This window comes from Ascaphus truei, chromosome 7 (genome assembly GCF_040206685.1).
Source record: "Ascaphus truei isolate aAscTru1 chromosome 7, aAscTru1.hap1, whole genome shotgun sequence".
Lineage (NCBI taxonomy): Eukaryota > Metazoa > Chordata > Amphibia > Anura > Ascaphidae > Ascaphus > Ascaphus truei.
Genome location: NC_134489.1, coordinates 18,423,342 through 18,451,306, shown reverse-complemented (window position 1 = coordinate 18,451,306; position 27,965 = coordinate 18,423,342). Strand labels below are relative to the sequence as shown.

Genomic DNA, 27,965 nt, shown 5'->3' with positions numbered 1-27,965 from the left:
GCAGTAATCGAGACGGGAGAGAATGAGGGCCTGAGTCAGAGTTTTAGCAGACGAGTAACAGAGGAAAGGGCGAATCTTTGTGATATTGCGGAGGAAAAAGCGACAAGTTTTAGAAACGTTTGCATGTGAGAGGAGAATGAGAGAGAGGAATCGAGTGTGACCTCTAGGCAGCGTGCTTGGGCTACTGGGTGACTGATCGTATTTCCAACAGTAATGTGGAAGGAGGTAGTAGGGCCAGGTTTGGGAGGAAGTATAAGGAGCTCTGTTTTTGCCATGTTAAGTTTGTCGGCGAATGGCCATCCAAGATGATATTCCAGAGAGACATTCAGAAACTTTGGTCTGTATAGCAGGTGTAAAGGTCAAGGGTTGAAAGGTAAAGGTGTGTCGTCAGCATACAGGTGATATTTAAACACAAAAGATGTGATTAGGTCAGCTAGAGAGAGTGTGTAAAGAGAGAAGAGAAGGGGTCCCAGGACAGAGACCTGGGGTACCCCCACAGAGAGATCGATGGAGGAGGTGTTAGTAAAAGAGACACTGAAAGTATGATGGGAGAGGTAAGAGGAGATCCAGGATAGAGCTTTGTTCCGAATACCAAGAGTATGGAGAATGTGGAGGAGAAGAGGGTGGTCAACGGTGTCAAATGCTGCAGAGAGGTCGAGTAATATGAGCAGAGTGTAATGACCTCTGTCTTTGGCAGCATGAAGGTCGTCGGTTATTTTAGTGAGGGCTGTTTCAGTAGAGTGAGCAGTGTGGAAGCCAGATTGTAGGGGGTCTAGAAGAGAATAGGTGTTGAGAAAGTGTAGCAATCGAGAGAATACAAGACGTTCAAGGAGTTTGGAGGCAAAAGGCAGGAGGGAGACAGGTCGATAGTCAGAAGGACAGGTAGGGTCAAGCTTGCTGTTTTTGGCCAATGGTATCACAGTTGCATGTTTGAAGGAGGATGGAAAAGTACCAGAGTAGAGGGAAGAGTTAAAGATCTGTGTGAGCATAGGGATTATAGAAGGAGCAAGAGGTTTTAGGAGATGGGAAGGAATGGGATCAAGAGGGCAGGTGGTAGAGGGAGAAGAGGAGATCAGCAGTGACACATACTCCTCCGAGATAGCAGAAAGAGAGTCCAGAAAGGCAGGAGGAGAGTTAGGAAGCGGTGTGGGATGAGAGGAGGCAACAGATGGGATGTTCTGACGTATGGATTTCACCTTTTCCTTAAAAAAGTCAGCAAAGTCCTGAGGTGAGATGGAGGAAGAAGAGGAGGCAGCCGAAGGTGGTCTGAGTAGAGAGTCAAAGACAGGAAAGAGTCGACGTGGGTTAGACTTGTGCGTGTTGATTAGTGATGAAAAGTAGGTTTGTTTAGCCTGAGAGAGGGCAGAGTTGAAACAGGACAGCATAAATTTGTAGTGAAGGAAGTCTGCGAGCGTATGAGATTTCCTCCAGAGGCGTTCAGAGGAGCGAGTGGAGGAACGCAGCATGCGTGTGTTGGAATTTAGCCAGGGTCTGGGGTTAGAAGGGCGAGGACGGCAGAGAGAAAGCAGAACATGTAGGTCAAGAGAGGAGGATAAGGCAGAGTTGTAGTTCCTGACCAGGTTGTCAGGGTCTGAAGTAGAACTGAGAGAGGAGAGGGAGGAGCATAAAGTGGAATCAAAAGCTGGTAGGTTAATAGAGAGCAGGTTTCTGCCAAAAACAAGGGCGAGATGGAGATGGAGAGGGGAAGAAGCGTGATAGAGAAAATGAGATGAGGTGATGGACAAGAGGGGAAAATGAAAAATGGAGAAATCGGTGAGAAAAAAGTTTTTAGTGAAAACCAGGTCTAGGTAGTGGCCATCCTTGTGGGTGCTGGCTGCAGTCCACTGTTGCAGGCCAAAAGAAGAGGTTAGAGAAAGCGGAAGGCCCAAGGAAGAGAGGGGTCATCAATGTGGCAGTTGAAGTCCCCAAGGAGAAGAACAGGGGAGTCTGAGGAGAGAGAGAGAGAAAGAAAGAGAGCCAGGATTCAAAGTGAGAGATAAAGGCAGAAGGGGGATGAGTAGAGGAAGGTGGGCGATAGATGACCGCCACTTGGACTGGGAGGCGAGAAGATCTGGATCTGGAAACTTCCTTTCTATTTTGAATTAAATGCTTCCAGGGGTTTTGTTATTTTATGGAGATAGTCCCCACCCACTAGGTCAGCGGTGCGCAAACTGGGGGGCGCGCCCCCCGAGGTTAACTGCAGGGGGCGCGGGGTTTACAGAGGCCCCGCGCACTTCCAGAAGGCACTTAAATTAAGTGCCGGGAAAGCAGTGAAGGCCTTACTTACCGTGGTTCAGCCGGCAGCGCAGCGTTAAATGATGCCGCGGGGTCATGTGATGTCACGTTGCTATGGCAACATGACATCATGACATCCAGACGCCAGGATCCAAGGTAAGGCTAAGGCCCCGCTCCCTCCGTCAGCGCTCCCGCACTGCAGACAGGCGGGGCGCTGACATACACAGACCGCGATATGCGGTCTGTAGGGAGCGGGAGGTGGGCGGGAGTGGGAGGCTTGAGCGGGAGGGGGGGCGTGGCTTGAGCGGAGGGACCCGCTACTCTCCCCCCCTCCCTCCACGGGCTCGGGCTGGAGTAGTAATCACAAGCAACACACACTCATACACACACGCAGGCACTCATACACACACGCAGGCACTCACACACACACGCAGGCACACACACACACACGCAGGCACACACACACACACACACGCAGGCGCACACACACACACACGCAGGCGCACACACGCAGGCACACACACACACACACACACACACACACACACACACACACACACACACAGAGGCAGGCACTCCACACTCCTCCCCGTTCCCCGAAGCCTCCCCTCCTCATTGGTTCACAGCCACACCACGTGACGTGTCGAAGCTAGGGATTACAATTCTCTTGTATCCCCTAGCGGCTCACGCGTCACAGCGTGTAGTGAGCTGTGCAGCCAGGGGGGACCGGGACCGGCTCGGGAGGATTCCCCTGCTAGTGGGGAAAGCCCGTGCAGCCGCCCGCGCCGCCGGGCGCAGCGGGTCCCAGCCCTAAGGAGGGGAGCGCGGAGAGGAGGACAGCCAGCAGGGGGGTGCAGGGGAAAAAGTTTGTGCACCCCCGCACTAGGCAACACCATGATAGTGTTTAGCTGAAGGGGGTAAGATGGTCCGTGGTTCACAGCAACTTCAGCAGCCAACGCATGGATGTCTAAAAAAACTTTATTGATCGCTAGCAGCAAACCAAGAGTGGTTGCCTGATGTTTGCTGCTAGCGATCAATAAAGTTTTTTTAGACATCCATGCGTTGGCTGCTGAAGTTGCTGTGAACCACGGACCATCTTACCCCCTTCTTCCTGTGTCATCATTTCCGGCGGAGCACGCTGACGCCAGCTACACCAGAGGAGGAAGCCGCTGCAGAATTCCCTGCACCAACAGGGACGGCTTTTTCGTGAGTACTCCTAACCTCCACGCGGTATTTCAGGGAGATTATTGAGGCGGTTAGTGCCGGGCTGTGATTTACTTGGGGGCGCCCCTTAGGGAGGTGTCCCCCTGTACCTCTATCCGGCTTACTATTACCCAACTCCCTGTTTTCAATACCGGAGGCTTATTGTTTCATTAATCATTGCTGGGTCTCTCTTCAATCAAGTTGCCATAAAGTGTGTGCACTACCTGTTAGCAGCCTCGGTATACTGGGTAATTCCATATTCTCTAGTGTTTAGCTGAAACTGAAGTCTAAGGCCGCGCGTATAGTGCCTGCGACCAGCGACGCGACGTCACCCGTCCCCGCAAGCAAAAGTTATATTACGCTTTGCGGCGGCGGCGCGGGCGAACTGGCATTTGATTTGTTCAGGGGCTGTCATGAGGCGACAGCCCTTGAAAAATCAAAAATTCCCGGCTTCCAAAGTTTGAGACGTACCGTCGCGCTTACTATAAGCGCACGCGGCGGCGTCAATGTATTTGTTTTTGGCCGACGTCGCCCGTCGCGGGCACTATACGCACGGCCTAACTCACACACCCTCAGCAACACTTTAAAACGCAAGTGCTGGGTTTAGAAAGACATTCATTGGAAATTTGGCTTAATAAACGATACAGCAGAGGGAGGAGAATCAACTTTACATTGGTAGTCTTCTACTCCAACTGAAGCCAAATCAACACTTCAATACAGCAGAAAAAAAATATGGCAATTAACGTTTTATCCTCCGTCAAAGTCGAATGTATATGTTCACAAATTCTGTCTTTATTGCCGAGACATACGATATTTTACATTTAACCGGCTCTACAGGATGGGATGGAAAACAAATCTTACAACTGAAATAGCTTATTTTATGGGCACAGGGCACATAGAATACAGAACAATGCCCCTAATATTGTCAAGTTTTACTGCAACACATTATACTATATGTAAAATACAAAATAACAACCATAAACAAAAAGATTGATAATTGGTATCATTAAATACAGCTCTATACTAACATCTTCCTTCTGCTGCTGCTGCCCTCAAGAAGTAAAAATGTTAAGTACGTTTACAGTTGACACTGCACAGCAAGGCGGAAGCAGTGCTTGCACGCAAAAATAAAACACCTCCCAAAAACTAGACCCTTGTTTACCAATTTGCGATGATACCGTTCCCTTCAAGTCACTGCACCACCTGCCAATATAATGTGATTCAAGCATTATTCTAATTCAACACTGTACTTCATAATCCCTTCATCTATGTGAATGTGGGTTATTTGCTGGCTAGATCATTAAAAACAAACAAAAGAAACCTCCTCCAATCTTCTCAAATACATCAGGTTCAACCCATTGTAGACAGATGAATGGATCATTTCTGCAGCTACTGTGCATGTTCCTGCAATACCGACTGCTTTGTGCACATCCACATTTATGCTGCCCTATAAACTTGCAGTAACGACAAACTGACGAGTCGGTCCCAAGAGTAGGGATTTCTTTACTGATATTTGAATGGGATCTAAGGGAATATAAACCGAACAGTTGGAATCAGCAACTGTTATTTTTAGATATCCACAATAATAAATGTGTCTGTTCTCATATATATACCGCATTGCAAGGCATTCATTTTCTAGAATGGGGAGACCCAAACATGTGAGCTGAGTCTATCATGAGAACTGGAGGTATTAGGAGTCACACATTTGTCAATAAGTTTGTCCTGAAACAGGACTGTATTTTTTCTCTGCCTTCAGGCTGCCAGAGCTCCTCAGCCTAGCTGTTGCAACAATGTTGCGATCCCTTGTGGGTTTCTTGACTTCAGCCAGTTGCCTTGGCAACCCCCCTGCCTTTTTACCAGGATGGACTTCTCCCCCTCCCCTTGCCAGGTGGTATTGTCCAGTTAATTTCCCATCAGCACAGACCAGCATGCTGTCTTTTAGTACCAGCAGCCATCTTGAGCAGTCATCTCTCCTATCCTGGTAAAGTTACTGATTTTTACCTATCCCTATATCTTGCATTTAGCCCACTTCCCCCATAGCTCCCTCTCCCCTCCACTGCTCTCATGTCCCCTCAGTACTTTTCCCCCTTTTTTATTTGTATGTTGTTGCCCCAAATAAAACACTTCAGCAAGTAAGAAGTTTCCCTTGCTTGATATCTGGGATTGAGTTCACCTGCCTGTCCCTACTCATCTATCAGGGTGTGCTTGGGCCAGAACAAAGTTAACTTATAGCTTCTACAGTAAAAGGAAAAATACACAAACAAAGTGGGCTCCAAGAGATCATGGCAGTATAATGAATGTGCTTTTTATTGTTTCACAAGTTTACCTCTAACTTCATTTTATTTATATTGAAATCGTCACAGTTAAGATAGTCAACTGCAGGAAATACTGAATTAAGTTAACAAACACACAGGCTATTCACATTTATAGCATCTGGTTAAAATAGGGCAGGGGGAAAAAAATAATCAACTACTCTAGGCATATTCATTTACATAAAGCTGATCACGGCATAATGGTGGTTCTGGGCAGCAAAAAATGCAGAGCAACTCATCATAATTTACATAATATTCTCTTTAAGGGTCATTCTTTGGGAATTCTTTCAGAACTGCTAAAATGGTAAAACCTATTTCCAAAGTTCTACTTTTTTCCACAGCAAAGTTAGTAAAACTGAAATATAATTGAGTGCGTAGTCCGAGTGGAAATAAAACAGTGTACAGATAAATTAAGTAATGCAAATTATATTGAATAAGTATGAAGCTGTTACTAAACAGAAACACACCAGAAACAATAGAATGAAATGTACACGGCCAAAGTAGCAGATGGCAATGCTGTGAGGAAATAAATGTCACACATCATGACCAGGGAAAGAACAAAGCACACAATCTGTCATTATTCCCTCAAAGCACCACCAATGTCCTTTGTTACACAATAACCACCTTATAGAACATGCTCTTCCCCCTCAAACCTCCATCCAAAGACATTGCTAGTAGGATCAAAGAACACAAAACACAAGTTATTGGCTTGCAGGAGCATTACCTTAATGAAAGAACTGTTGAGGTATTGTATGTATCCTAATTAAAGCAGAGCCAAAATTAATTAGACACCCATAAATCTGTTAATGAAGAGCAACAGGTTTCTGCTTACATCACAACAGTAAAATTCTACATATTAAAAACAAAATAAAAACGTTCAGAATCATGTCCTTTTCAACATGGATGAAACAATGCACTAAAGAAACATACATTCTTATTATAGTATTTTTCTTTACTGTTGTGAGTTAACCAAAGAAACTTAATTTGGTGCATAGCAAAAAAATTGATAAACATGTAGACCATTATTGCTCAGTCTATATTGTATATTTTGTAAATTATTGTAGAGCTTCAGATAAAATGTAACATCTCTAAGGCTGCGTCGATAGGAGGGGCGAGCCCCGCTCCTCCGCGCTGACGCTGAGGCTCGTCTGCGCAATCAGGAGCGATTGCATGAACTAGCAGACGAGCCAGCGTGCCCGATCAGGAGGCGGGGCACTGACGTCACTGGGCCAATAGTCCGAGAAGCGCCGACGTCATTGTCACGGCGCCGTGACGTTGACGCTGCTTCGCTCTGATTGGAGGTTTTCAGCCGACAGCGCGCTCAGAAACAGGTTCTGCTGTCGGCTGAAAATCCCTGCGCCTCAGCACGCCTGCGGACCCTCGCGGGAGCCCCCTCTCAAGACATCTTCATTGAGGATGACGGGGCTCATCACGGAGCGTCCGCACGGCTCAGCGCTGACTGTCCTTCTATGGACTTCGCCTTAGGATAAAGCCTTGCAATTTTCTAAATAAATGCTTGGAGTAAATTATTTTGTTAAAATGTTCAAAGATTTGGGAGGTGACTTATTAAACTGCTATAGGGTCAATTGTGGTACTATCGCACAATGTCGCATTGGCTTAAATTGAAGTTTTTCATTCAATAGTGACCCAATCAGCACTGCTTAATAAATTATCCCCATAGGCGGGGATTCAAGCCACGATGCAGGGTATCGCAACCCAATCTGGGGGTAACTGCCATTCAAATCAATGGCAGTTACCGACGGATCCGGGGGATGATACCCCACATCGGAGTCTGTTCAAAATGCTGTGAAGCAGTATTCCTATTGCTCAAGGAGTTTTTCCACAAGACCAAAACTGTAATAAAACAAACTTAATACATCAACATAAACACAAACTATACATAAGTGATGCAATATTGTTTTACTGCTGGAAAAGTAAGCAACAAATCACATAACACTATACTTTAAAATAAATAGACCTAGACAAGTTAGTTATGTCTTAGAAGAGACTCAAACTTTTTTCAGACTGAAACATTTAGTTTTGTGCGTACACTGAGCCAAATTCTTATTGTAATAAGTATTCCTGACTAACAAAATGTATATATAATTTTCTTGTCCCACTATTACTTCATTTACAGAACACTGTACTTAAGAGACCAACTATGACTCCAATAAAAGCACTCATAGAAACACAAATTAAAAAAAAAAAAAAAAAAAAAGGGATGGATACAATAAAGTATGAACATCTATATTTTATGGCAACATATAAAAAAAAACAAAAAAAAAACAAAAAGGCAGGTGCATCTTTCTTTAAAGGAGCATTCCAAGCCATCTATAACATAGGTTTGAAGCAGGGGGTCTCCGAAGCCGAATCCTATTAATTTCAGCTCCGGGGACCCCCTGCTTCCACAGACATAGACCTACAGAGGGGATGCCGGTATCTAGGCAAACGTTTAAAGCTCCCGCGTCACGCTGACCAATGGAAAACCAAACCTGATGTCATGGCTTCCTATTGGCCGGGGAGCTTTGAAACTCTGCCATTACATGAATCGTAAAAGCAGAGCGGCTACCAATACCCCCTACGGAGGTATGTATCTCTTGAAGCAAGGGGTGCCCGGAGCTGAAAATAATGTGGCTCAGCTACAGAGACCCCCTGCTTCATTCCTATGTTAAAAATAATTTGCCAAAAAAAAATGGCTGCTTAGATTGTTTTAAAGCGGCAAACAGATCACTTTGTGGAGAATTCCTCAGTGAATAACTGGGCTTCAAGTAAAATACATTAATTTTAATCACAGGAGACATGTAACTTGTGAAGAGTTCACTAGGACTATGTTGCTAATCCTACCAGCTGAAGTAATGCTTCACAAACGAAAACATTTTCCCATGTAAGCAGCTACTGTAGATGAAGTTTTTTGAAACTTGGCGGACAATGTACTCAGCTTAGCAAATGTCATTTCTGGTGTAAAATTGACATAAAAATATCAAAATGTGTTTGCGCTTGTTTGTGCCCATAACTTACCTTATTTTTCTCAATGTGCACCTAAAGCTTGAAAATGGTCTTTTGTCAAATATTTTGGCACACAGAAATGGAATGTGCTTGGCGGAAAGATGTTAATGTTTTTTTTTTAAGCACATAACAAGTATCTGTGGACCACAAAAAAATAAACTGTTAAAATCGTCCGCCACGTTGAATCCTAAAAGGTCCGTTTACATTGTTAGCTCTGAATTAAGTTGCTTTGTAATTAACTAAAAATGTGACACAGAACACGTTTCATTATAGTTTAATCCGCCTGATGAAGCACAGTGTGTGAAACGCGTTGTGGTAGAGCATCGAAGTTGTCCTGTGTTAACTGCCGTTTGCGCCAAGGACCTTGCAAAATCAGGTAGCTAAGGAGACGCGTCAGACTGCAACATACGGGTTACGGAAACCCAGATCAGCGCCGTGGGACCAGCTGATCCCAGCACGCGGGATCTCAATGCCTCGAGCACAACACTTTCTCCAGCTCCGTCAGCAACAAGGCAGCACGGACAATCATTCAACAAATCCCCTGAACTACAGACTTTACATATGCAAGTTTTTACTTGCTTTATTTTGTCTGTTTAATATACCTTTATCTTCACCTTTGGTGCACCGTGTCCCTTTTCTTCTATAGTTTGTGATAGTTTCCTAGTACTGTATGCTATGATAAATAAAATTTTCATTCTATGTATACTAGTTTTACTAGTTGTAAATTAAAAAAACACCATTTCTGTTTTAATAAAAAAATGAGGTCAATCAGGAATGATGCAATGCGTAAAAACGTATTTCAAACAAATGTATTTAAGTTCCATAATTACCTTCATACATTGACGCACATTTTCTGAAGGTTTGTACTCATTTTTTAGCCCTAAAATTAACGCATAATAAAAATTCTAATACCTTCGTATATATGTCCAATGACTCCCTGTCCCGTACAATTTACCATCTCATTTTGATACGTGAGAAACAGGCAAATAAAGTGACTAGCCCGAGTTCAAATGGAGCAGACACTGGGATTTAAACTGGGTTAACCCACTACCAAGACAGTGACATTGGCACTGTACCACTCCACCGCCCACTTACTCAAATCATTTTTTTAAGATGTTGTTGCACTTTCACTCAAGCTCAAACCAAGGTTATCCATCAGTAGTCCGTCTGATCCATACATTGTACTATGTAGTTGAGTTTTCCAGCATAAAAAAAAAAATGATCTGGGTTTTTTTTTTGTTTGTTTTTTTTACATTTATAGCACAAAAATAAATTAAATACGCTAGTAGCAAAGCACAACAAAGTATGAATATGTAGTGGAAATGTATTCGATTGTGGTCTAAGGCGTTTGGCTGCAACCAAAACACTGCTGGCAGGACATTTCGCAGCGATGTCCGCTCCCGAGCCCCTCCGCACCGACAAGCCAGGTCTGCCACGCCCAACAACTGCATGTTTAAATGGCCTATTAACGTTTGAATGATCACGTGATAGAGTCACAGGAGCATTCACAGAAGTACATTTGGGGTGCACATCACAATAAACATTTTTTATATATTTTCTAACTATGCTATAGTGAAAAACCAAGGTGAAAAGTGTACATAAAAAATTAAAACACGTGGAGCTGATGATCTCTTGCTAAGGGTTTAGATCATCAGCTCCACGTGTTTAAATTTTTTATGTACACTTTTCACTTTTCACCTTGGTTTTTCACTATAGCATAGTTAGAAAATATATAAAAAATGTTTATTGTGATGTGCACCCCAAATGTACTTCTGTGAATGCTCCTGTGACTCTATCACGTGATCATTCAAATGTTAATAATATTAACTCCTGTACATAGGTAGCACTCACTTAGTGTTATTTAACACTTGTTAATTATAATTTATTGAGGATTTGATAGTGAGCAGTGTGCAATACTTTGTGTTGTGAATGTTTAAATGTCCCATGCGGTACCGCTACACTGCTTAGAGAGGCCGCTCCCACACTCCACCTTTAAATGACCCGGGAGACATTACACTGCGCATCAGAGCAGTGTAGTGGTCCAGCGCCGGACATGCAGTTGTCGGAGCGGCAGACTTCACTTGGCGGGTCGGGCCCACGGTGGACAGCAGGCGGTCTGGTGCAAAAATGGACAGTGCGGCAAAATGTCCTGCGGCGAGCTGCCCTGAGGCAACACACACGGTGGCAATTTGGCCACAGCTAAACGTCTGATTTTCTCTCTCCTTGGCCACAAATGACCTTTGGACAACATGGTGTACAACACTCAAAGAGCAGTTTATTTTTCAGTGGCCTCAAAAATAACAAAATCATTGATTTGTATTTGTTAGTATTTCTGATGAATTGTAGAATCTTTAAATTATTATTTTTATTTTTTTAGCATCATTTATGTCTTAAAATAAATACCATTGCATCCACAAAGCTTAAAACACTTACGCAAATAGATTAACTTGAATCAACTCAAAAAACAAGAAGCGAAGCATCTGGCAGCACTGCAGTGTGGTTATTTACTGTACACTATCTCAATAGATGAACTAATAAAATATATAATACCACATCAATAGCAGCAGTCACGTGATCTAGACTAATCTGTACGGGTGCAACTATAAGTATAAATGTAGAAATAGTTCCAAGAACAGGCACTCACAGGAACTTCTAGATAACCGGCAGAATTTATTGGGGAAAAAAAAAAAAAAAAATAAGGTCAAGAGTGGACCGAAACATTTTCCCCAAGACGTACACGTGTGTGCGAGATAGAGATAATAGAATATATAACAAACATGTAAATATAAACACAGCATCCAGGATTGTATCAGACACCACCATATTTGAAGGAATGCGTGATTGCTGATGCCAGTGAGAGGGGTGGGCTAAATGTCCCATCTACATAAAATGCATGATTATAAACCCCTTTATCCAATCTCCACGACAAACAAATAACCGCTTTATTTACTGAGCACATCATCTCACTATTCAATAGCTGCATATGTTCCATATTCATCAACCCATCATTTCACATTAAAGATAAAGGAGGTTGTCAGGGACTGCAGATATGTTGTTCCACTCCCAAAAGTCATCAAGCCCTCTCCCAGTCCAGGATTCAACAACGTCAATAAAAAGAAACACACCTATTCTTATTGGGAAGGACACCAAATGATAATTCCACCATACAGGCCTACGATAACAAACCTGGGTACCACTATGTGTTGTAGAGGCTGAATAGCAAAGTAAAACACTGCATGCATTGTGGAAACCATCAAACCATAAAGATATTTAAGAAGGTTGATAGGACGGCAATAACCCAACTACAGTGCCTCATGGTGATAAAACTCACGAGCGTAGCAACACTACAGAGCAACCAGAGGTCATGCATCCAAAAGGGTCCTTTGTGGGGGGTGGGGGGGGTTATATATTGTATAGTTCAAACATCATGCATTTCTGAATCGGAGTGAAGAGTAACTGATCCATCAATGTTATATCCTATATTGTAAACTGCAGACTACACCATATCAAAACTGTATATTAAGTGATAACAGTTCTTTAGTCCCCCCAAGACGAAAAACATTTGAGATGTATAATGTAATACAAGGTAGTGTCTCTATTCTGGTTTGCATCCAGTCTGTGGGGGGCACATTATTCCCTCACGGCAAAATTGGTGTGTGCAGCATGTGAGCTATGGATGTGCATATTTGCACGGTGCTAAAGGATGCTGTGATCAGCTTTCTAATGACAGGATCTGTGGGTGGGGGGGATGGGGTCAAAATGCTGCAGCAGGCTCTCTATGCAGAGCAATCCAGATGTCAACCCTATGCAGACTGCTCTACAACATCCCCAGGTCTGCTCCCTCTATCGCCACCAACTTCATCATCACGGTTAACTTATAAGGATCCAACATAATCAGCCTTCCAGGACAAAAGGAGATGAAAAGAGTCAAAAACAATACAACATAAACCGTCATCGCATACTGATGTAAAAGGGATTGTGATCTCAAAATCCCTCTCTACGGTTTTTTTTGTGGTGTGAAGGCTGTACTAGAAACTCCACAAAAGGGTCTGCCTATTCATATACAAATGCTTGGAATTGCCCCTCACCCTCTGCGCACACACCAAGGAGGGAACACGCATCCCTTTGTAAAGTAAATCCAAGTTAGTATCTTAAAACACCAATAGAATAGACCCAGAATAAAACGGGCAACCAAACCCCAATGCCTTTAGTCTGGTTCCCCATGATACGTTTTTGCGATGGCACGTCTTTATTACATGTTGTTGTAGCACCCAATAGCTGCGAGCCCGCACTATCACAAAGTGGCTCTTGGTGTTTGCCTGTGTAAAGGCCAGGCTATAGTGACACCATCTCCAAACCCATCTACTGACCGCATCGCTGATGGAGAAGCCTGCATCAGCCAACTTTCCCACCCTAACCCGAGCGCCCGCATCACCCTGTGCTCCACCACCGACTGCCGTGCAATGCTTTGCAGGCATCTCCAGCAATGGAGGAGTTAAAGTATTGCATTTGATGCGCGATAACGGTTTACATCTGCAGGTCATCTCCCTGGTCCCTGTGCAAGTCACTTTACCTTTCTGTGTCTCGGGCACCATTAGATTGTAAGCTCTTCAGGGCAGTGACTTATTGTGCCTGGGAAATTCCATCAGTGTCATACAAGAAACAAAAATAAACCATTGCTGTCTTGGTTTCACTAACTTAATCTGTGTTTTTTTGTATTTTGTATTTTCAACAACATGACACAATTTCACACATCATTAAATAGAAAATGTGCTAATTCCCCCCCCCCCCCCTCTCCTCTCTCCATTGGCCTATGTGTGGAGCTGGCAATTCAACCTGTCCCTGCAGAACAGCCAGCACTGCCCTTGTGCTCCCGAGTACCGGGTCTCACCTCCTGATGCTCTTTGCCCGGGGGTGGGGGGGGAGAGCTGGGGGGGCACAGGGTCACGGTGAGCTCCGGGTCAGGCAGGCGCTGCAGGAGGAGAGCACCAGGGGGGGTGCGATGGTTATAAGATGAGGGAGGTGGTGGGTAAGAAACCGTGCTCGGTGTCCGTCAGGAGAAGGACCGGACTCAACTCTCCGCAGCTGCTCGGTCCCACGGTCAGCCGGTTCTCGGTGTCCGTGTCGGTTGGGGATCCGTCTCCCTGTCAATTGATGCTTTAATGTCTCTGTCAGTCGGCGCTCGGTCTCTGGGAGTGGGTTTCCCGGTCAGTCGGTGTTTGGCTCCGTCAGTCGGGTGACCGTCGCTCAGTTTCTGTCATTCGGTGGCTCGGTGCTCTTGTCAATCGCTCGGAGCTCCGCACACCCAGGCCGGTCACACGCAGCTTGCGCGCGCTCTCTCACACACACCACACACAGCTAAATCCACAGCTCCTCCCGCCAACGGCGCGCGCCGGTGACAGCCAATAAGCGATGGGGGAGCAGCCAAGCCTTCCCGCCCGCGGCGCGTGCACGGTGACCAATGGACCAAGACTCGCAGCTTCTGGCCGTGGGGGAGGTGCCTCACCCAACTTGGGGCTTGCGTCACTGCGCAAACCGTCAATGAAGCTAGGTAGGCGCCATCTTGGTGAGGGCTGGCTCGTGGTGGAAGGAGTAGGTGAGAAAGTAGCATGTTTGGAGGAGATTAGGCGTTTCTGGGCCTAATCACTATATTCAAATATTTTAATTATGTATTTTAACCACATATGGTAATGGCACAACTATGGGACATATGAACACATTGGTACGTTTAGCATAAGAGGTCTCATAGTCCAATGATAACTAACATGCCATTATTATAGCCGAACCCCAAAAAGCCGCCCTAAATCGAGATCAATGGTGCAGAATCACTAGAGATGTATTGAGCATACTGCCGCTGGCCTCCACAACGCATTGCTCCTTACCTTATAAAAGATGAAGCAATGTCGTTTACGGAGTATATACAGGCATACCCCGGTTTAAGGACACTCACTTTAAGTACACTCGCAAGTAAGGTCATATCGCCCAATAGGCAAACGGCAGCTTGCGCATGCGCCTGTCAGCACGTCCTGAACAGCAATACCAGCTCCCTACCTGTACTGAAGTTGTGCGCAAGCGGGGAGACTGTAGAGCCTGTTACAAATGCGTTATTTACATCAGTTATGCACGTATATGACGATTGCAGTACAGTACGTGCATCAATGAGTGGGGAAAAGGGAGTGCTTCCCTTTAAGTACATTTTCGCTTTACATACATGCTCCGGTCCCATTGCGTACGTTAATGCGGGGTTTGCCTGTACCATTGTTATCAGAAAAACCCAAATCTGACTTGCTTTAGAGCATGGATATTTACAACTTTGTGTTGATAACAATAAATAAACTGTTAAAGCTGGGGTGACAGTGTCATTCGCCATAACATTTATGTTAATGCATGCCCTTCTTATTTCCTGTCTGGATTATTGTACAGCAGGGCCCCGGGTATACAGCGGGTTCCGTTCCAGAGGCCCGCCGTATAGTGAAAATTGGCGGAAAGCGGATCCGGCGATTTTCAGTGCTGCGCATGCGCAAACCGGAATTTTCGCCGTTCTGCGCATGTGCGACCTGCGGTCTAGGCGCGCAACCGGCAGTCTGCGCATGCGCGCTGGGCGCACCCGCCCGTTCTGCGCATGCGCGATTTTAAATTCAACATGGCGGCCCCCTTCTTGGTGCCGCCGTATCAGCGGATCGCCGAGAAGCGGGGCCCTGCTGTATTGTATTTGTAACAGGTGTTCCCTCACCTTAAGGGAGAGTTAACTGCTACCTGTACTCTCGCTGTGCTGTACCTGTGGGGCTTACAGGATTGCTGAGTGTCCGCCGCCGATGTTAGTAGGGAAGACAGGACAGGCTTTCAGGATATTCTCAGCTCTTTCTGGGTGCAGCGCCTCAATTTCGAGCAGGCCCCAGAAGGAAAACCATCTTGCACTCCCCCTGATAAACTGCAGTCACAGACAGAAGTATAAAAAAGCAACTGGTCTTTGAGTACAGCCGTACACAATCAACAATGCATTTCCTCTGGTCCCTGGAATCAACCCCAAGGGCTTGAGGCCCCAAAGGTCTATCCTTTGCTCCCCTACTCCCTGGTGGAGTAAGGGGTAACAGCTAACACTCCCCTGCGGTAGGGGAGAGAATAACAACCCTTGTGGGGACAGAGTAGAACTGACAACTCCCAACTTGTTACCAGGGGCGGGGCTTCGGGTCTCAGCCCCATGTGGGCGGCACCTAGGCCTCAGGCCACACCCCCTGTCACTCAAGAAAGCTGCTTCCTACAGCAGGGCGTAGATTTAACCCTAACACTGCCTGCACTGGTACCAGGGTTTATGTGTTAGGCAGGGCAGATTAGTAGCCAAAGGGATATATGGCTACATATTGTATGTCTTTATATAGCGCCGTTAATGTACATAGCACTTCATAGCAGTAATATACGTGACAATCATATAAATAATAAATAACACATAAAGGGGAGAAGTGCTTCAGACATAAAAGTAACATTTAGGAAAAGGAGTCCCTGCTCCGAAGAGCTTACTATCTAATTTGTTGGTAGGAAGAACGTACAGAGACAGTAGGAATGCGTTCTGGTAAGTGCGTCTGCAGGGGGCCAAGGTTAATGTATGAGTTGTTAATTATCAGTCATGGAGCTACTCGTATGCTTCCTTAAGCAGGTATGTTTTGAGGTGGGTATTAAATGTGGATAGAGAGGGTGCTAGTCGAATATTGAGGGGAAGGGCATTCCGGAGGTGTGGGGCAGTCAGTGAGAAGGATATTTGCCGGGAGAGGTCTTTAGATACAAAAGGATTAGAGAGAAGACATCCTTGAGCAGAACACAAGAGTCGGGATGGTGTATAGCGAGAAATTAGGGCTGAGGTTTAAGGAGGGGCAGAAGAGTGTAAAGCTTTAAAAGTGAGGAGGAGAATTGAGTGTGCGATGCGGGATTGATAGGAAGCCAGGAGAGGGATTTCAGCAGGGGAGACGCTGAGACAGATTTAGGAAAGAGTAGAGTGATTCTGGCAGCAGCATTTAGGATAGATTGTAGGGGAGGCAGGAAGGCCAGACAGCAACTTTCTCCCTACTGGCCTCCATGAATCACAGCTCTGTCTTATTCAAAACGCTGGTTCTCTGTTGGCTTGCTTTTAAACTCGGCATTCACTACAACAGGGGTGCGCAAAGTGAAGAGCGAGACTTTCTGGTGGGGATGCGGCGGTTATTTCATTTAAATTAAATGCTGTGGATCACGTGAGGCCTCTGTAACTTCACTTACCTTGCCTTCCAGCGACGCGTCTGACACGGGAGACCAGGATATTGACACCTTTTTACCAGGATCATGCATTGAGCAAAACAAGTTAATGAAATAAATTGCAAATTTATTCACAGGAAAAGGCAAACACACAATGTTACACTAACTACATAAGAAAATACACACTTACTTGGGAACTGGGGTACAAAATTAGACTCTCCTAGGTGCAGGGAATTCTACCTAAGGATTTCCCCCTGACTGAGATTTAGCCTGCAATGTCCTGGAACTGAATTGAGCCTGCAGTTCCAGACGCCACCCCTCCCCTCTCTGCAGAGGTCTGGATTTTAACTAACTGGACTTGGTGCTTAGAATCTTGCTTAGAATCTGCAAATCTGGCTCAGGGGTTTATAATACTTCTGAGTTTCATTCACAGAACCCTGCATCCAATCCAGGCGTGGGAACGTCCCACCAGCCAATTAGAGATAATCAGCTCATCGACTGAAGATGTCAGAGGCAGGGGCGTGTTTAGCCTGCTCAGGATGCCCTGTAGACGGGACATATGTTCTGGCCAATAGGAAAAGCGCTTACGATCGCCATCTTTTCCTTAGCCAGCCCATTGCCTCCCGCTGGGCAGGCGCCACTGAGTCTAGCAGACCAAAGAGGCCCCCCCACCCCACAGGATGTCTCTGTTCTCCGGACCCAGTACTCCGCCCTGCCCCGTCCACTTAGCACCCGACACCTTTCAACATCCCGTCTCCTCTTTCATCTGCGGCTTCTATGCAGATTAGCTGGCACCTTAAACATATGCCCAGGCTGACTGAATAGAGCCTTATAGTAAATGTAAAAAAACACCATAAGTCATACTTTATTACAGCATACGTGTTTGGGGTACCTCAGTGTTTTTAAACGGGGTTCCTAGGAACCATTGAGTTCCTCAGCATTACTAAAGGGTTCCCTGGAATTTTCAGGTGATTTGAAAATTGTAGCAAATACAGAAGAACTTACAATGCATCTGATCTCAGACGCCCTATTAGAGAGGGTTGGGGTTCCTTACAATGCATCTGATCTCAGACACGCTATTAGAGAGGGTTGGGGTTCCTTACAATGCATCTGATCTCAGACGCGCTATTAGAGAGGGTTGGGGTTCCTTACAATGCATCTGATCTCAGACGCGCTATTAGAGAGGGTTGGGGTTCCTTACAATGCGTCTGATCTCAGACGCGCTATTAGAGAGGGTTGGGGTTCCTTACAATGCATCTGATCTGAGACGCGCTATTAGAGAGGGTTGGGGCTCCTTACAATGCATCTGATCTCAGACGCGCTATTAGAGAGGGTTGGGGTTCCTTACAATGCATCTGATCTCAGACGCGCTATTAGAGAGGGTTGGGGTTCCTTGCAATGCATCTGATCTCAGACGCGCTATTAGAGAGGGTTGGAAGCTTCGCTGAATGTCACAATATAATGATAGGGTTCCTTAACCAAATAAAGGTTAACAAACACTGCACTAAACTACAGAATGCTCCTTACACACTCCAATGCACTAAAAGTGACTCCTGCTAGATCTGTTGATTTCTCCACATGTTGATTTAATTGTGATCTATCCGGGGCAGGACTCTCTTCTCCCTATGTCACAGTTATCTCTTGATTCACTCATCTCAATTGTAGTATGATATTCACTGTACTGTAAGTACATTGTAATATTTGTAAAGTGCTGTGTACCGAGTTGGTGCTCTCAAAATATACATAAAGTGAAACGCACTCTAAACCTACCAGTGAAAGAAACTGCCTTCCAGTGATTTGAGGCTGGATTCCTATAGGGTGCCCCCTAGTTAGGGACATTGCCTAGGAGTGAGTGAGACTAATGTCCAATGATTTAGGCAACGGCCATACTTGGTGCGACGAGAACAAAAGGCTGTACCTTTATGAGGCAGGCCATAGAGCGCGCGATTTTCCAAGCAACATTATATTTTTTTTGAAGGCCGGGTCACGTGCGCGGTTCAGCCAATGAGGGCGTACCGCTCCCGTGATGTCACAGGCACGCCTCCGACTCGCCTCCCAACTTCGTCTTCTTCTGCAGATCCCCAGGCCACGGATTGCCTCTACATTGCCCCATCACTCGCACGCGCCTACTATATCCGAGGCCTCGGGCTCACCTGTAATAAGTAATCCTGCCTATGCAAAGTCCCCCCTTTAGATCTTGCTATTAGAAACTCCTGGATACCAGTGTCTCTGCTGACTATTGAACTATATCACAGCCTATTGCCTGAAGTTATTTTTTTGTCTGCAGGACAATTTGGCACCTTTTGGGTATGTAAAGAATTTACATTCCTGTACTATTCATTTTTTGGATGGCATCTTTATCAGCACAGATGTTTCTGACAAGATGCTGATTAATGGAAGTGCAAACAAATGTGGAAATGGGACAAATTCATGTATATCTTCTTTTGAGAATAGATAAGAGGTACAGGGTATACAGTATACCAGTAACTTAACCCCATAATAATCGGCAGTGGTATCATAATAATCATCCGATCAATCCCCAGCTGAGGATCATTAAATCAACAGTTGCCCCAAATCGGAGTGCAGAACCAGGACTGGATCATTATCACGCTTTGGGCAGGGTTCATCCAAACGAGATGCAGGGTATATCATTCAATTCGTTGGCAGTTGGTACTCTGATCAGAGTGCGATACCCCGCATTGCAACTTGATGAATCCCAGCCTAACACTTGGTTGGCAGGTGTGACCAGGGTTGCCACCACTCCAGGTATCTCTGGGCTACGGGTTTACCTTGTAAACCTCCGGGTGGTGGCGTTCGGCGGCAGCGTCTCCCGGCGTCCTTCGGCATCCTCCCGGCATCTACCCCCAGCAACTGCTGTCAATATGGCTGTGCGGCTTCAAATGGCACCGCGTTGCCATGACAATGGGAACGCTATGTACCGCCAGTGTCACGTGATGCCCGTTGCCATGACAAAGTGACGTCACATGATGCATCGGCGCCCCATTGTCATGGCAATGCGGCGCCATTTGACAGCAGTTGCAGGGGGGAGATGTCGGAAGGACGTCGGGAGATGCCGCCGAAGGTAAGGGCGAAATGTAAAGAAAAGTATCTCCGGGTTAGCCTCCAGTAGAAGGTGGCAACCCTGGGTGTGGCATTAGACAACGCAGCAGTGACAGACAGAACAGTTGCTGTAGTCCAGGCCTTGTACTCACTAACACTCACTTCCCAGCTGTTGTGGTGTCCTCTGTTGCTGTCTAGACAGAAGTTTGATCCATTGATTGCGCAAGGCCTTTGTAGAGTCACTGCCGTCAGTGTCAATTAGCAACGTTGGTCTGCTGTGGTTATTGGCAGTAGATCCTTCCATCTCTGAATTCTCCCTTCAGGAGCAGTATTGCAGCTGTCAGTGGGAGTTGAGAATAAATACATATATATCTGGAGGAACGCTCTCTCATTCTGCTGCAGTTTTACTGGAATAGAGTGAAAATGGCGACTATACACGCTAACATCTCAGTATGAATAAAAGACCATGCACATATACAGAAACTGCAAAAAATGTGTGTGTATGTATGTATATATATATAGCCAAAGCGTTGTAAGCCTGCAGCACTTACATGGCATACTGGTCATGACGTGAAGTGGCTGCAGGCTAATAAGGCCTGGGACCCGGTGCACCCGGCGGCGCGGCCGGCCACACGCGAGTTCCCCACCAGCAGGGGAATCCTCCCGAGCCGGTCCCGGCCCCCCCTGGCGGCACAGCGCACTACACGCTGTGGCGCGTCAGCCGCTGGGGGATACAAGAGAATGGTGATCCCTAGCGTCGACGCGTCACGTGGTGTGGCTGTGAGCCAATGGGGAGGAGAGGCTTCGGGGAGCGGGGAGGAGTGTGGAGTGAAAGCAGCATGAGTGCCTGTCTGTGTGTGTGTCTGAGTGCGTGCGTGCCTGTCTGTGTGTGTGTCTGAGTGCCTGTCTGTGTGTGTGTCTGAGTGTCTGAGTGCGTGCCTGTCTGTGTGTGTGTCTGAGTGCGTGCCTGTCTGTGTGTGTGTCTGAGTGCGTGCCTGTCTGTGTGTGTGTGTGTGTGTGCCTGAGTGCGTGAGTGCCTGCCTCTGTCTGTGTGTGTTGCTTTACTTACCTTCAATCAGCAGCCCGAGCCGTGGAGGGAGGGGGGGGAGAGTAGCGGGTCCCTCCGCTCAAGCCACGCCCCCCGCTCAAGCCACGCCCCCCCTCCCGCTCAAGCCTCCCACTCCCTCCCGCTCCCTACAGACCGCATATCGTGGTCTGTGTACTCAGCGCCCCGCCTGTCTGCAGTGCGGGCGCGCTGACTCTGGGAGCGGGGCCTTAGCCTTACGCTTTGGCCAAAGGGTTGAACTATTCATGAGAATACTAACATTGAAGTATTTAACTATGTATTGGATGTAGCATGGGGTATCTTTGTCTTTTGTTGTATACATTTTGGCCACTCTCTGTAGCACTCCTTTTGAGAGATTATATATATATATATATATATATATATATATATATATATATATATATATATATATATATATATATATTTATTTCATTCATTCATCATAAATAAATATATTTAAATTTAATTAAAATTTGACATAAATAAGTGCACAATTCCAGCACAAGCTCTAACACCAGAACCCACCACACACACACATTGATAGATATATATATATATATATATACACTGTGTGCTCATTTGCATGTCATTTCCCAGAATCCCTTGCTGCAGTGGAAGTGCTGTATGCTGGGTGATAATGGGGAAAGGCGGGGTTGCAGACCTGCCTAAGACATGCAGATGAGCATACAGCTATATTTGCATATTTGCTTTCTTGTGGAGGGTTTTTGTCACTTTTTTTACTCACCATAACTTAACTCAGTATTATGGTTTAGCCTATCCCATAGCCTCTCTTGCTTTCCCAGTAAAATCAACCCCACACTGATGAGACCCATCAATTTCCCTTTCTGCCCCACACCTCTGGAATGCCCTTCCCCTCAATACCCGACTAGCCCCCTCGCTATCCACCTTTAAGACCCACCTTAAGACACATCTGCTTAAAGAAGCATATGAGTAGCACTGGATAATCATGGACACATGACACAAAGCTTGGCCTCCTGCAGACGCACTTACTAGTATTCCCTCCTACTGTCTCTGTACGTTCTCCCTACCTACCAATTAGATTGTAAGCTCCTCGGAGCAGGGACTCCTTCCTTAATGTTACTTTTACAGTATGTCTGAAGCACTTATTCCCATGGTCTGTTATTTATATTTGTTATTTATATGACATGTATTACTACTGTGAAGCGCTATGTACATTTTATGGCGCTATACAAATAAAGACATACATACATACATACATACATACATACAAGGTCGAAACAGCTGTCTGTGGGTGGTTTTCTGGGTATGCACCTTAACCCTGGCTGTGCTCAAAGCTGTGACCATGCAGCAAGCTTAAGCCTATAGGGAACCATGTTAAAAATGGTTATTGAGGCAAAAAGTGACACTGTGTGCTCATTTGCATGTCATTTCCCAGAATCCCTTGCTGCAGTGGAAGTGCTGTATGCTGGGTGATAATGGGGAAAGGCGGGGTTGCAGACCTGCCTAAGACATGCAGATGAGCATACAGCTATATTTGCATATATATATATATATATATATATATATATATATATATAAAAATAAATAAGTGTGTGTGGTGGGTTCTGGTGTTAGAGCTTGTGCTGGAATTGTGCACTTATTTTTGTCAAATTTTAATTAAATTTAAATATATTTATATATGATAAATGAATTGCTTGTTTCCTACCCCCCCCCCTCCTCTGTCTCTTAAAACGTGTCCCTTCTACTGGAATGTAGCGACATCTCTTAAATCTTCCCAATCTTTTCGGTTCTATTGAAGTGAGCCCGGATAATGGCAGTGACGCAGACTGTTACAGGAGAGCTGACTCGTCCCCGGAGTGTCTGATTAAATGAATAGCCTAGGGATGTTACTGGCTCTCGTAATCTGACTTTGGTGGGATGAGTAATGCAGGATGCATTTAAACAACAGTGCTGCGGTGTATCATGATCTGGAGTCTTCTGGCAACCCCCCCCCCCCCCCGTTTACCTGAGCTTACCTCCTCCAAGCCAGGTGTAACCCACACCTTTTTTGAAGGTTGTAGTCCACAGCGAGATTGTGGGAGAAAAGCTGTTCGTATTACACAGTAAAGACTAAATGAGGCTTTCATCTGGGGCAGAAGCAGCGCCCATTCTATCAAATAGCAAATACCCCTTGTGAGCACATTCGCATGACTGACAGGTCTGCATCCCTGCCTTTCCCCATTATCTCTTAGCATACAATGCTTCCGCTGCAGCCAGGGTTTCTGGGTAATGACATGCAAATGAGCACTCGGTGTCACCTTTTGCTTTTAATCCATTTTAACATGGATCCTATAAACGTATGTGGGCTGTATTACACAGCTTTTCAGCACTGCCTGGGTTAGAGAATTACATAGCCAGTGAACCTTCTTGCAGACAGGCGATTCAAACTCGTTGGGTCTCATCAGTGTGAGGCTGGTCATACTGGCAAACCACAAGTAACAATACTACTTGTGAGCACATTCGCATGTCCTCAGACAAGTCTGTAACCGTTCCCCATTATCTCCTAGCATTCAGTGCTTCCACTGCAGCCAGGGATTCTGGGTAATGACATGCAAATGAGCACACAGTGTCACCTTTTGCTTCTTATCCATTTTAACATGGGATCCCTTTAAGCGAATGCCTGCCGCATTATGACAATAAACGCTTTTGTTTTTTTCATTGGGATGTTGTTTTTCTCTGAATGACTTATTCAGCGCCCTAGTTTTGCTATCTGGGATTCATATCCTACCCCCCACCACTACCCCGTAATGAGCACCTACAGACAGGTGTTGAACTCGGACCTATGTCAAAGTTTTTATTGTGTGAAAAATGTAACTATGACAAAACCTATTGTGTGATCACTTAAAAAAGTGTTGGCAATAAATAATAACACAATGATCCATGTCTCATGTTTAATCTTTAAAGACTGTACAATGCACAGGTTATATCGCCCTTATGGCGGTAACCTGTTTATAGTATAAAGGGGTTTTTATTCCTCAAATTCTAGCTCTAGTTTTTTTTTTTAATGTTTTCTTTATTGCTTATGTATTTACCTTTTTATAAGCCTAATAATTAAAAAGAAGTCACTACAAATATGATGCAGTGGTCATACTTGGTACCAAAGATATACATTGCTCATCTCGCCTACATTAATAAATGTTCATTTATGCAAACACGCAGCAGTTGATGTAGAGCTGTAACTGCTGTACTAAAATAACAGGGACTTATTGAGATTTCTTCATTGTGTTGAACAGAAGAAATGCAACACAGGCCCAAGTTCACTAAAGCGTGCTAAGCTTTAGCATGTCTTAAAGGTGCAATCCCACATAGTCAGCCAGCTGAATGTATTAGGGGCCTCTGAATGGGGAAGTGTTTGTGAATCAAGTGTTTTCTTTCCCTTTACCCCACCCTGTCCCTCTAAGACCGAGTCCATAGATGGACAGGCCGCGCTGAGCCGTGCGGACGCTCCGCGCTGAGCCCCTGCATCCTCAATGAGGATGCCTTGAGAGGGGGCTCACGCGAGCGTCCGCAGGCGTGCGGAGGCTTTGGCGTTTTCAGCCGAGCGCCAAGCTGTTTTTCAGCGCGCTGTCGGCTGAAAACATCCAATCAGCCTGAAGCAGCGTCAACGTCACGGCGCCGTGACGTTGACGTTAGTGCGTCGCGGGCGATTGGCCCAGCGACTTCACTGCCCCGCCTCCAACCACCTCCCCCCCGGCTCCCTTCGCGCACGCTGGCTCGCCTGCAAGTCCGTCGAATCGCGCTGACTTAGGCCGGGGCCATAGAGGCTTCAGGAGAGCGGAGACGCGCTAACGCTGAGGCTCGCCTGCTTAAGTCAGCGAGATTCCACGGATTTGCAGGCGAGCCAGCGTGCGCGAAGGGAGGTGGTTGGAGGCGGGGCAGTAACGTTGACGCTGCTTCAGGCTGATTGGATGTTTTCAGCCGACAGCGCGCTGAAAAACAGCTTGGCGCTCGGCTGAAAATTTCAAAGCCTCCGCATGCCTGCGTGAGCCCCCTCTCAAGGCATCCTCATTGAGGATGCAGGGGCTCAGCGCGGAGCGTCCGCACGGCTCAGCGCGGCCTGTCCTTCTATGGACTCGGCCTTAAGCAGGCGAGCCTCAGAGTTAGCGCGCCTCCGCTCTCTCCGAAGCCTCTATGGCCCCGGCCTTAGAGAACCAATAAAGATTAGAGGCGGGAGTCAGGTGGGGACTCTGGCTGTGCAAGCACTTGCTGAACACACAGTGACATCACACAGTGACATCACACAGAAGGGAGCCGTCAGAGGAAATCCAACCCACTCCCAAGTCTCACGTCAAAGTAAATCAAATAAAACTTATAGATGTCAGATTTGGGTAACAAAAAGTCATCGCCCATATGAGAGCCATTTCGCTGGAATTGGTTCACTATTGATCCTAGGAAGCATTGTCCTTTTTAACCCTGTGTGTGCAAGAGGGGTCACGTGAACCAGAGTGCCACGCCATCCACTGTCCCCCCTGCACTCGCCATCATGTGATCGCTCCGTCGCGGACGATGGCACGGAAAAGTGGGCGTACTCATCTTCCTGCAAGATCGAGCTCTGTGCTCATTTGATGACGACGTAGCTCCCACATCACAAGGGGGAGGAAGGGGCTGGAGCTGCCAGACCCCGTGACGTCCTCGGGTGTCCAAAGGGTTAACTCGTCTTTCGTTTGCAGAAACCTAGATGCAATCCGCTCACCTGCTGCTGCGGGAGGCTGCTGCTGCTGCTGCTGCGGGAGGCTGCTGCTGCTGCTGCTGCGGGAGGCTGCTGCTGCTGCTGCTGCGGGAGGCTGCTGCTGCGGGAGGCTGCTGCTGCGGGAGGCTGCTGCTGCTGCTGCGGGAGGCTGCTGCTGCTGCTGCGGGAGGCTGCTGCTGCTGCTGCGGGAGGCTGCAGGGATCTCTCCATGGTGCTGAGGTCTGACACATGGCTCAGTCCTGACCATTAACCCCTTCCTCTGCTCACTGCAGCTAACACTTCGTGTACTTCCAAACTGGGCTGCGTTGTGGCAGCCGTTGAAGCAAGAGGACAAGATTGGGCTCTCTAACTCTGCTATTTTATCTCGCTGCTTTCTAGGGGCGGTTGCGTGCCTTTATTTATTTTAAGTCGTCTTCAAAGCTGCAGAGAAGATTAACCATTCTAGTCAGGCCCATTGATGGCCCTTTGTCGCGAAGGCGTTAACCCTTTAACTGCCATAGGGCCAGCCACGCATTGCGCCGCTGTGGGAGATAAAGAAAAAGAAGGGTAGAGCGTGACAGAGCGCGGGACGATAGTGTGGCATCCGTAACCCAATTAATATATCCCAACATGTAGATCAGGGGGGCTCAACTCCAGCCCTCCCCCCAACAGGTCAAGTTTTTAGGATATCCCAGCTTCAGCGCAGGTGGCTCAATCAGAGCCTCTGATTGAGCCAGCTGTGCTAAAGCAGGGACTGATTGAGCCACCTCTGCTGAAGCAGGAATATCCTGAAAACCTGACCTGTTGGAGGGGGCTTGAGGACTGGAGTTGAGCCCCCTCCCCCCCCCTGATGTAGAATCCTTATTTGACAAATGCTTTTGGTGGGATCCAGTTTAAAAAGATTGGGACGCACAGCATTAGGAGGGTGTTCCCTTTCTATACAGATATGCATCTGCTTACAAAACAAAACGTGCAGCACCCATAGGATAAGGATTCCCCACGGTGTGCAAAGGAGGGTCTCTGCACAGGAGTGTCTCTGCACAGGAGTGTCTCTGCACAGGAGGGTCTCTGCACAGGAGGGTCTCTGCACAGGAGGGTCTCTGCACACAGGAGTGTCTCTGCACACAAGAGTGTCTCTGCACACAGGAGTGTCTCTGCACACAGGAGTGTCTGCACACAGGAGTGTCTCTGCACACAGGAGTGTCTCTGCACACAGGAGTGTCTCTGCACACAGGAGTGTCTCTGCACAGGAGTGTCTCTGCACAGGAGTGTCTCTGCACACAGGAGTGTCTCTGCACACAGGAGTGTCTCTGCACACAGGAGTGTCTCTGCACACAGGAGTGTCTCTGCACACAGGAGTGTCTCTGCACACAGGAGTGTCTCTGCACAGGAGGGTCTCTGCACACAGGAGGGTCTCTGCACACAGGAGTGTCTCTGCACACAGGAGTGTCTCTGCACACAGGAGTGTCTCTGCACACAGGAGTGTCTCTGCACAGGAGGGTCTCTGCACAGGAGGGTCTCTGCACGAACACGTTCAGCATTTTACTTTCAAATGTTATTCATATATTATTTAGCTTATGTCATTTTATTTCCCTCCCCGTAATGTTCTTAACATTTTATTCCTAACGTGAAATCATTGTTAAGGTTGTTTTTAAGAAGCATTTAAATTATTATGAACCTTCCCCCTGCCTCCCCCCTGGTAGTATAGCACTGACCATGTGCACAGCGCTGTACATATAATGGTGCAGAGAAGAATAAAGAGTGGCACTCCGATGGTCTTCTGTTTTGAAAGAATACACCATCGGAGTGACTCTCTTTATACTTCTCTGCACCATTTGACTTCGGCCGTGTCCCTGTAGAGCACCGTACGCAGTGACGGTGTACCCATGGTAGTAGGCTGTTACCCTTGAGTGCACCTTTCCCCTTGGATCACAGAATGCCGTTATCAGTAAGTGGGAACCGGGTGGTCCCTGGGTTGGAAAATAGTTCAGCTCTGTGGACCCCCATGGGTCATATTAATTCATATTATTTTTTTAGGGGGGGTGGAGGAAATTTTTGCAAAGTTTTATTTTATTTCCCTCTACACTACCTCCTAATCTATTTTCTTTATACAGCGTTATCCTACAACTAGATCGCCTTGATCTGATCTGCCCACTTGCCCTTGTAT

General features: G+C 46.5%; 1 protein-coding gene across 2 annotated transcripts in view; it reads right to left on the bottom strand.

Annotated features, from left to right (window-relative positions):
* ADARB1 (adenosine deaminase RNA specific B1) overlaps nt 1-14,151 on the bottom strand; it is a 105,730-nt gene extending 91,579 nt beyond the window's left edge. For both annotated transcript variants that reach the window (XM_075607145.1, XM_075607144.1), the window contains exon 1: nt 13,648-14,151. The gene's annotated coding sequence lies outside the window, so the exon portion shown is untranslated. The remainder of the gene's footprint in view (nt 1-13,647) is intronic.
* Between the last annotated feature and the right edge of the window lie 13,814 nt (nt 14,152-27,965).